The sequence below is a fragment of the Oxyura jamaicensis genome, chromosome 2 (genome assembly GCF_011077185.1).
Source record: "Oxyura jamaicensis isolate SHBP4307 breed ruddy duck chromosome 2, BPBGC_Ojam_1.0, whole genome shotgun sequence".
In the NCBI taxonomy this organism is placed as follows: Eukaryota; Metazoa; Chordata; class Aves; order Anseriformes; family Anatidae; genus Oxyura; species Oxyura jamaicensis.
In genome coordinates, this window is record NC_048894.1 from 122,149,340 (window position 1) to 122,158,461 (window position 9,122).

At 38.6% G+C, this 9,122-nt stretch overlaps 1 protein-coding gene across 2 annotated transcripts in view; it reads right to left on the minus strand.

Moving 5' to 3' along the window:
- The window catches only part of LOC118161776 (cytochrome P450 7B1), a 123,236-nt gene that overhangs the window by 38,338 nt on the left and 75,776 nt on the right, over positions 1-9,122 (minus strand). The window lies entirely within an intron of this gene.

A 9,122-nucleotide genomic window follows, 5' to 3' on the forward strand; every position in this document is an offset into this window, starting at 1 on the left:
GGACTTTGATTTCCATTTCTGCATTAATAATCTATGTTGTCAGTGCACAGAAAATACCAAACTACATTTATTCCCCCAGTTTCTGTAGTATCCACGCACTTACTATATACCTTGTTTTCTCTTCTTTTTTAGATTTGTCATTTTTAATGCTCTCCCTTGTATATTTTTCACACTTACCCTCTTTGTCCTTTTCCTCAGTAATACTTTTATTAAATTCAATCTTTTTCATAAAAAGTACTTCCATTTTTTAATATTATTGCTTCTTCTCCATAACTATCTGGATTTTACATTTCATTAAGCAGACAGCTTTAATTTTACTTTTCTCTGACTGTTCCTTTGATTAGACTGTTTCTTGTCTTGACCCTTTCATTTTATTTTCTCTTCTGTAATTTGCTTTTACTCTGCCTAACCAATGTGTGTCTCTTTTCAAGTGTGCTCCTAGTCCGTATTGCTCCCCTTATTTTTGTTTTCAGTGCTTATCTGTGTTGCTCAGTGCTGACAGAGTTCTTCCCCTAACCCTGTGAATGACAGTGACAGCCTCTGAGTGGTAGCTGGCAGGTTTAGGCACAGGAAGTATCTGTCTGAAAAGATTTTATTTGGTTTTATTTTTGTTTTGTCTGTAAAATCGGACCTCTTGAATCCTAGAGCACCAGGGGGCATTGTTTCATTTAGAAAATAAAAATTGCCATGATAGCTATTAACTCCACAACAAGTCCACTGCGACACCAATCAGATCGAAAGGGGGAAAAAAATGGAGCTACTATGTCAATTGCAGTGACCAAGGTGGGCTACGGGTCAGATGTTTTGATGCTTGAAGATGGGTATTGTTCTAGAAAGCTGTTCCATGGTAAATCAGAGTGTCACACCTCTGACCTCCATTCCTGTACACCTCAACGTTCAACTATTGCATCGAAGGGGAAATCAGAGGCCAGAAGTTACAAAGACAGCTCCTGAACAGAAACCAGAATTTAGTCAACAGTGGAAAATACTGAGTGAAGTATCTAGAAGGAACAGGCAGCGATGGCCAAGGGAAATTACACATAAAAAAAGTAAAGAAACAGCCCAAACTGCCATTAAAATGAAAGGAAACGTAAAGCAGCAGGGAAAAGTGGATTATCTCCCAGGATTGGGCCCAGTGGCGATATTTTTGTGGTGTCATTAATAGGCTGCATTTCATATAACCAAGTGCATGGTAATAACAAACCTAAGTGCAACTTCACAGCTGACTAAACTTGTAATAGCAACAGGCAACTCTATTAACACTAGTGAAACAATGCTGTTTGCCAAAGAAAAAGAGAAAAACAAGGCAGCAAAACTGTCTACAATTATGAGGGAAATCATCTATGTAACAACTTAACTAATGCCCAGAAGCCGAATGACTCACAGCATTAAGGAAATTGGAAAGGGTGCTCAGTAGTATTATATAATTCAGGACACGTACATTAGAATATTGCAGTCTTAACATGCCAGCAACAAATTTAAGCATTGTGCAATATATGGTTCCAAACCCTGCAGAACATAAGCAAATGCTTAATTTAAACTGCACTGCAGAATTAAGCATGTAGCTATTGGCAGATTTTGGATCTAAATGTTCAAATGTGGATTTGTTGTTGTTAAGGGTGATGCTTTTATTTTCATATGATTTGATGTTTGGGTAGCTTGAAGACTTTTTGCTCCATGACTTGGGCCCTAAGTGCCTTCGTAAGGAAAAAGAAATGAAATGTAGCTGCTACCTCTGGACTGTTTGCTGCTGCTGCTGAATTTCTGATGGAACTGACTGCCACTGGGTAATGTGTGAAGCATTCACTCTTCTCACAGTGATGAGCATTGCTACAGCTCTGCTAGTTCAAGCCACAGTGACCCATGCCCAGGGCCAGGCCACATACAGACCACAAAAAGAAAGTAAGAGCAAGCTTCATGTCTTATTCCCAATCCATGAAATCTGGGATGGCTTCCATCTAAGTGTAAAAAATGACCCTTTTTTGGCTTGGGCCCACAACAAGAAGCCTATGCAGAGCTAAAACAACACCTGCAATTTGCCTTACTGTGCTGTGTTTTACCTCCTTGTGTATTTTCAGTTCACCATTACAATTGAAATGATTTCAAATGCTCATCTTCTTGCTTTATTATAAGCAACCTGTTGAAGTCTAATTGAATAACAGATAAGTAATTTAATCTTGAGCTTCTACTGCCATCTGCAATATTAGCAAAATGCTGTAGGTAAATTATATCCATATACCCAATTGGTTAAAAGAGTTTACAGTTCTTCAAGAAAATGTTCGGCACAACAGCTTGCAGTAACTCCGTGTATTAATTTCCATTCTATTATCAACCATATCTTTTATTTATTTTCCTGTGAATTTGCATTTTAGAAATTATTTATGTTTATTGTTTCCTCCATTAAGATTTGTATTGGAAATAATAAGGCTAAACTTAAAATCTAATGTTTACAATTCAAGAAAATCTGTGATCTTGCTTATTTGTGGAGTGAATAATTTGAAAACATAGGCTGAACTTTGAAAAGGGGTGGATACAGTGTCATTAGCCCATCATCTAGATAAAATTCACCTAGGGAATTTGGAAGCATTGTTACAATGCAAAGCCTATAAATACACTTTAGGGTAAGCCTTAATATCTCTAGCTGAAACGTCCTTTTAGAAAATATAGAGACGTGTCTTCTATTAATATCTAATGACGAATACAGATCCGCATCTTCAAGAGCAGCTCTGAAAGCTAAACCTAAGCAACTCTGCAGAGCTGCAGCTATATAACATCTGTCATTTCCTAGACTGTAATGCTAAAGTGAATGTTATTGTTAATTTCAATTTAATGTGTGGATAATACTGTCCCTAGGCACCAACTTTCTACCAAGGAGGTTAGATTATTGCTATAGCCACATAATTAATGGCATTATCAATTTTCTTACTTTTTAAACATTTGCTTTTTGTGAGAGAAGATCGTTGCGTTGTTTCTAAAAATGTCTTTACAACTAATTATCTTTCAGCGCAGCAAGGAAATAGGAAATGGGTGTTAATCATATAGGACTTCCTAATATTGCTGGGATTATCTCATTTTTAATTACAGGTGACACAACTGGTTCCAAGCTTGGCTGTTTGTGGAAGGAAGGTGGCAAAATACTTACAGCTGCTGTAGCATGCCATTTTGTACAGTGTTCGGTCCAGTTACGTGCTTACATAAAATATTCCAGCTTGCCTTGGAAAGGCTCTTCAGCCTGCAATATCAGCTATTGAAAATTTCATCACAGAAAATGAACTACAGTCATCAGTTCAAGTCTGCCTTGCAGCCAGTGAGTCAGGGACTTCTTCCTAGGAGGTTTAAAGCAGTTATGCTCCCAGACAACATGCAGCAATGTTTTAATGCATCTTGTTTTAAAGAGATAACTGCCATAATAGAGGCCCACATTCTTAATAAATTAGAAGCCCTTTATGACTCAAAACTTGAGCTGATAATCTCACTAAAATGTTCCTAACAGCCTGATGTGTACAGTCCTGTGCTGGTAGGATCCCCATCCTCCCTGCCCAGCCTGGCATGGCAAGTGAGCAGAAGCACGTTTGGTTGTGATGTGCCCACAGCATTCAATCCTCAGCTAGTGGGTCCTGTCTCTAAGCACAGCAGACACTTTTCCAAAGACCCATGCTCAGAAGAGCTACCCGAGATAAATTCCTGGAGAGTGAAGAAAGAAAAGAAGGCTTGAGAGAAAGAACAGGGTCAGGTGCAAAACAATTAAGAACATCGAGCTGAAAAAGAAATAAATAGATCTGGGAGTCACCCAAAGATCTAGGAGGGCAGAAACTTCTGGGAACAAACTTCTAGTTCCTACAGTATGGATTGCACAGACACCCTGCCAGGCTGATCTGATGCCCTCTAGTTCTTACACTAGGAAGGACAGCCCTTTAAAATCTATAGGATCTGGACCAAGTTGATTAAGATATGGCCTTTTTGTTCCCTGGAGTTCAGCATTTTTCTTTCTTCCAGGTCTTTGTATTCCTTGATAATTTCTGTGTGAACATTTACTTGTTTATCTAAAGCTTAAATTTAAGCAGCTTGTGGGTTATATTGTTATCCATAGGTATAAGAATATAAGGACCTCCACAACTGACCTGAGAGGGTACAGCAGGCCTTCTGATGTGCAAATCTGCTTTATTTTTCTCAGAAACCACCTACATTTTTCTGATGCTAGCACCAGCAACAGGATAAAACCTTCTGATTCCTGCAGCTGATATCAAATGCAGTTGTTCTACAAAAATGTGGACAAACTTTCTGCCTCAATATCTCTGCTCCCTTATGCAATGTCCTTCAGCTGAGACATTTCCTGAATCATGATTTACTATCTGTAAATGAATAAAGGGGAATATGACTTATTCTCACTAATTTGGCCCTTCAGGAGTCAGATTTTCTTAGAGCAGATGAAGAGAAGAGATAAAATATTGCTCTGAAGGCAAGGAGACCAAATGGAAGGCAGAAGAAAAGACAGGGGATTAAGCAATGTACAGTTAAAGCAGCAAGACATGGGGAAAGAAGTACAGATCATACTTCCAAGAGGACTTGAAAGATCATCTAGAAAGAGAAACTGCAAACAAAGCATCATGACACCACGGAAGAAATGGGAGAACAGAGATGCAGAATATCAGCGAAGTTGTAGTGTGCCATCAATCTCTTTTCACAATACATTGTTCTAATAAAAAGAAAGACTGGGCAGAATTACCCTCAAGCTATCTATCATAAACAGTTCATACACTATTAAATGTGCTAGCTGGAATTTAAATTCAAAGCCTACATCTCTTTCACAGTTACTATGGAAGCGCCTACCCTCTGTATATTTCAGATCTACAATCTTAGACTTGGCCTTCTTTGCATACTAGATTATAACAAAATGTTGCCACTTCTTCCTGAAAATATCTCTGAACACTGACCTTTCTCGTCTTTCATACAATGAGAAATCTCATCAAGTGTCCAGATGGGCCCTTCAAAGCTACTGGAAATGGTTTGGTAAGGCTCCTCCTTCTTCATTCTGTTGGGGTGTTTTGGTGGGGGACCAGGAAGGGAGGCTGCCCTGTCATGCGGCTTTCTTTATTCCTCTGCATCAGGTTCAAATTGTTCTCTGATGCTAAGACTCTTCAGGGCTTCCCTCTACTCTTGGGGAAAACGGAGTTTCCAACTAAAGCTCCACGCTGCCACCAGTACAACTTCTCAGTGCTCCCTTTCCTGCTACACACCAGCACCTGGGAAGAGCCTGTTCCACATACCCAATGCCAAGGGTGATGGTATCTGAGAGAAGACTGGGGATGTAACCCCCTCATTTCAGCTGCTTGCTATACACATTTCCTTATCATTTTATATGGCCACACAGTGCCCAGCTAAGATCTGTCTGCTCCTGGTTTTCACATATGGCTATTTTCTCATACTCGACCAACAACAGTCCAAAGCTTTAGATATCTGTTGGCTGTCAATAGGCTGGGTGAGGTGGGCTGGTTTCAGTCTAACAGACGTATGCCTATAAAACCACCCCATTGCAGAATTGAGGTGACTGTCCTTGGTATGTGTACAGGACTAAGGCCTTCATGTGTATGTTTAATTAATTTCTCATGCAGACACCTCTCTGTTGAAGATCAAGAAGCCTGAATGACTGATACCACGCACCAATTCCATGGAGTAACAAAGGACTCTAGGTCTGTCTGCAGCTTTTGCCAAAAACTCTGGAAGTGCATAAACAAAAAATAATTCTATGTTTACATATTCTTTTGTATTCATGTTACAGGCCATGTCTGTTGCTGGGTTATACATCTTCAAACAAAGTGCCCTCGTTGTCCACTCGCTGTCCACCCTCGCTGTCCACTGTCAAAGACTATGAAACGGTTTTGAAGACCACTGTGAAGAGAGCCTAGTTGCTCTTGTATAGAATGAAGCAAGAAGTATTGTATAGAAGTATTGTATAGAATAAAGCAAGAAGTTCCTCATTGTTTTGAAACAATACATCCAAAAGTTAAACATAAGTTAGTAAAAGGAAAGAGGGAAGTAGCTATCATACTTGCATTTTTTTTTTTTCATGATGACAATTAAGAGAGGTATCTAGATACATAGAAGCAGATACAAACCTTCAAGGAATAGGTACCTCTTTGTAGGACTACATAGGGCAGACATACCAGACACAGATAGCTAAGGTTACTCAAAATAAACAAGAGCTAAATATGCAGGCTCTGCTCACTTTCCAAACTTTTTTTTTAAATGCTGACCAAGCTCAGCCGGGCAAGACCTGCTTAGTGTAGTCATTTTCACATTCCCACTGAACATATCAGCTCTGACAATATATATATTTTTTAAAATCTCAACAGCAGAGCGTACTACATAATTCCCTCTAATGCAGCCAAGGAAAAAATATTTAAACTTGAGAAACTAAAGGTGCAGATCCAGTATTAAATGAAATTGCACCAAATTTTACAACGGTCTGATGTTCCTGATATTTTTATCTTAACACATCAAGGGTGATAGAAGCTTCTTTTTGCTGTCAAAGTGATCAAAGAGAGCTTGAGAAAGAATCTATAAACAGATGCTGCCCAGTGACAAACCTTAAAGAACAAGACTGTGGGGCCAGATGTTTGAGTGACCTTCGGACTACAGAACATGTTGGCATGGTGTTGATTTAGATAGCTGTTGGCAGGGGCTTTCGATCCAGCAGCTGAAAAAAAATCCAAATTATGGAAATATTTTTTCTCATCTTTCCCCTAACTACAAAAACTGAAACTACTGGTCAGTGGGGCTGATGGCTGTCAAAGAAGTTGAATTCACCACACAACCCTGCCAGTAGGTATCACATCAAAAAGGAGTTAGCTGAATGAACAAGAACATCTTCAGGCTGTGCCATTTTGCATCCCCCTCAACTTTCAACAGCTGTTTCTTGAGTGAATACAGATGCAAAATAATTATATGAAATGTTTTACATGTTCAATATAGTACATAATGTAAATATGGAATTTATGGGTACCTATTGGGGACATAACATAAACCGTCATCAGGAAAGGAATGGATAAGTGGCACAGGAAACAGAATGACTAATCAGTATTGGTGACTTTCCTAAATTGTATTCTTTATACACTCTATTCATAGAATTATATGGCATTAAAAAAAAAAAAAAAAGGAAAAAAAGATATTTGATCATATGCATATTGTTTATGTCAAACATTAGAAGACACTGGAAATCATTATTGCAAGAAACATTAGCTGTGCTGCACTTTTCTGGATCTCAGACTCAGCAAGCCCTTTCATTTTTTATCACAGCATGCATTAGGAAATACAAAACGAAAAAAAAAAAAAAGAAGAGTTCTCAATCCAAAATTCCAGCAGATACTCAAGTATGAACCACGACGCATTACTAGAACAAATGGAGAAAGCAGAAAAAGTCTTTCTTTGTAACATTAATGTGATTGAAGACTGTACAGTTCTTCTTACGCTTTTAGACGTTTTGTCACTTTACCTGGAGAAATATACACTGCTTATTCTGAATTGCTGCTGATGTCCAGCACTTGTCAAAACCGCTATCTGTCAAGCACTTCACAAAGTGTTGCAAAATGACAGATCAGGATGTCTGAATAGATGGAGCCCCAGGAAAAACAGAACAGATAGAAAATTCATGACTCTAAACTACATCAAAGCGACTTCTGTCAACATCATGTCAAAAGAAGGAAAAAAAGAACTGTTCATTTTAGAGGGTTTTTTTCATTATATAAACACTTTTTTCACGTATGAGCTAAGTGTAAGGAAAAATTAACTTGGTGTACAGTATGATCATTCAAATGTGCCAAAAATACTCTTTAAATAATCCAGGAATAAAGAAAGTTCTAACAGTAGATACTGTCTGGCAGTTAAAACCAATGACATCCAAAAGAAATGCATGAAGATTCTATCAGCTTAAAATAGGACAAACCATCTGGCTACAAAGAAATAAAAGTACTCCTTTCTGCATGTTTGTTGGGTTTGCAGAATCCTACAACTGGATTAATTTTGTATTTCCTCTCCAATCGGTTTTGATCATCTCTGCTTAGTCTGTCAATTGCACAATACTAATTCAATGGTATATTCCAGGCAGCAGATTTAGTAATATCAAGCCATTCCTTTAATTTAAAAAAAAAAAAAAAAAAAAAAAAAAGAATCACCATCAATACCCTTGGACGTTCCAACACAGATAAATCTTTTAAATAGTTCTTTCAAAGGAGACAGAAAATAAGTGGGTTATGATAGATGACTGCATACATTTAAATTCTAAATAATCAAATTTCAAGCAAGGATCACATCCTCTGAATGCTATGACTGGCACAGATCTAGAAATGCTGGCTGTCTCAAATACTGTAGGCAATTGCCATCAGGACTAAATTCAAAGAAGCTTACTAACACCGCGTAGACCTCTAGAAATAAACAGGCTATGTGGCCACATACAACGGTTTCCTTGGTTTTTAGGCCATTGGGAAATACAAAATGCACACCAACTTGGAGAAGGGAAAGCAGTGCTTCATGCATAGTCGAGTAAGCATTAGCGAAATATGGCATTCACATCAAGTTTGGAACTCCAGATTTTGTGCATTTACTGTCTCTTGTGTCATCTTTGCTTGCCGCTGTTTGGTTCCTGACACTCTTCCACCCACTTTTTAAAAGGGGCTATAAAGCTGCTGCTGCTGCGGGCTGCAGGATGCTGACGGCAGTGACTGCTGATCCAGAAACCGGCCCTTGCTCAACAGTGCAAATATGCTCTAATTTTCCTCCAAGAAGCTGCCCGATAACTGCTGGCCAGAAAAGTTTTCTTTAGCTCCAAAACATTTGCAAGACAGAAACGAGCATAAAAAGGAATAATACCTTCTGGTTCAGAGATTTGAAACACGCTTTAGGATGTCCTGTTGAATGTGCAAACATGGCTGGGAGTTGCAATCTATTAATGCTGGAGTACAGCGGAAGGCATGCCTGCTTCTTATTGCACGCAGAACTCAATATATCTTGCTTCCTACTTACAAAAAGATGTTTATTACCTGTAACTGTACAGAGGTGTGTGCTTCACAGCAGCCGTGATTGGTAATAAGCCTCCTTTTCTCATTTACATTGATAGCAAGCATTAG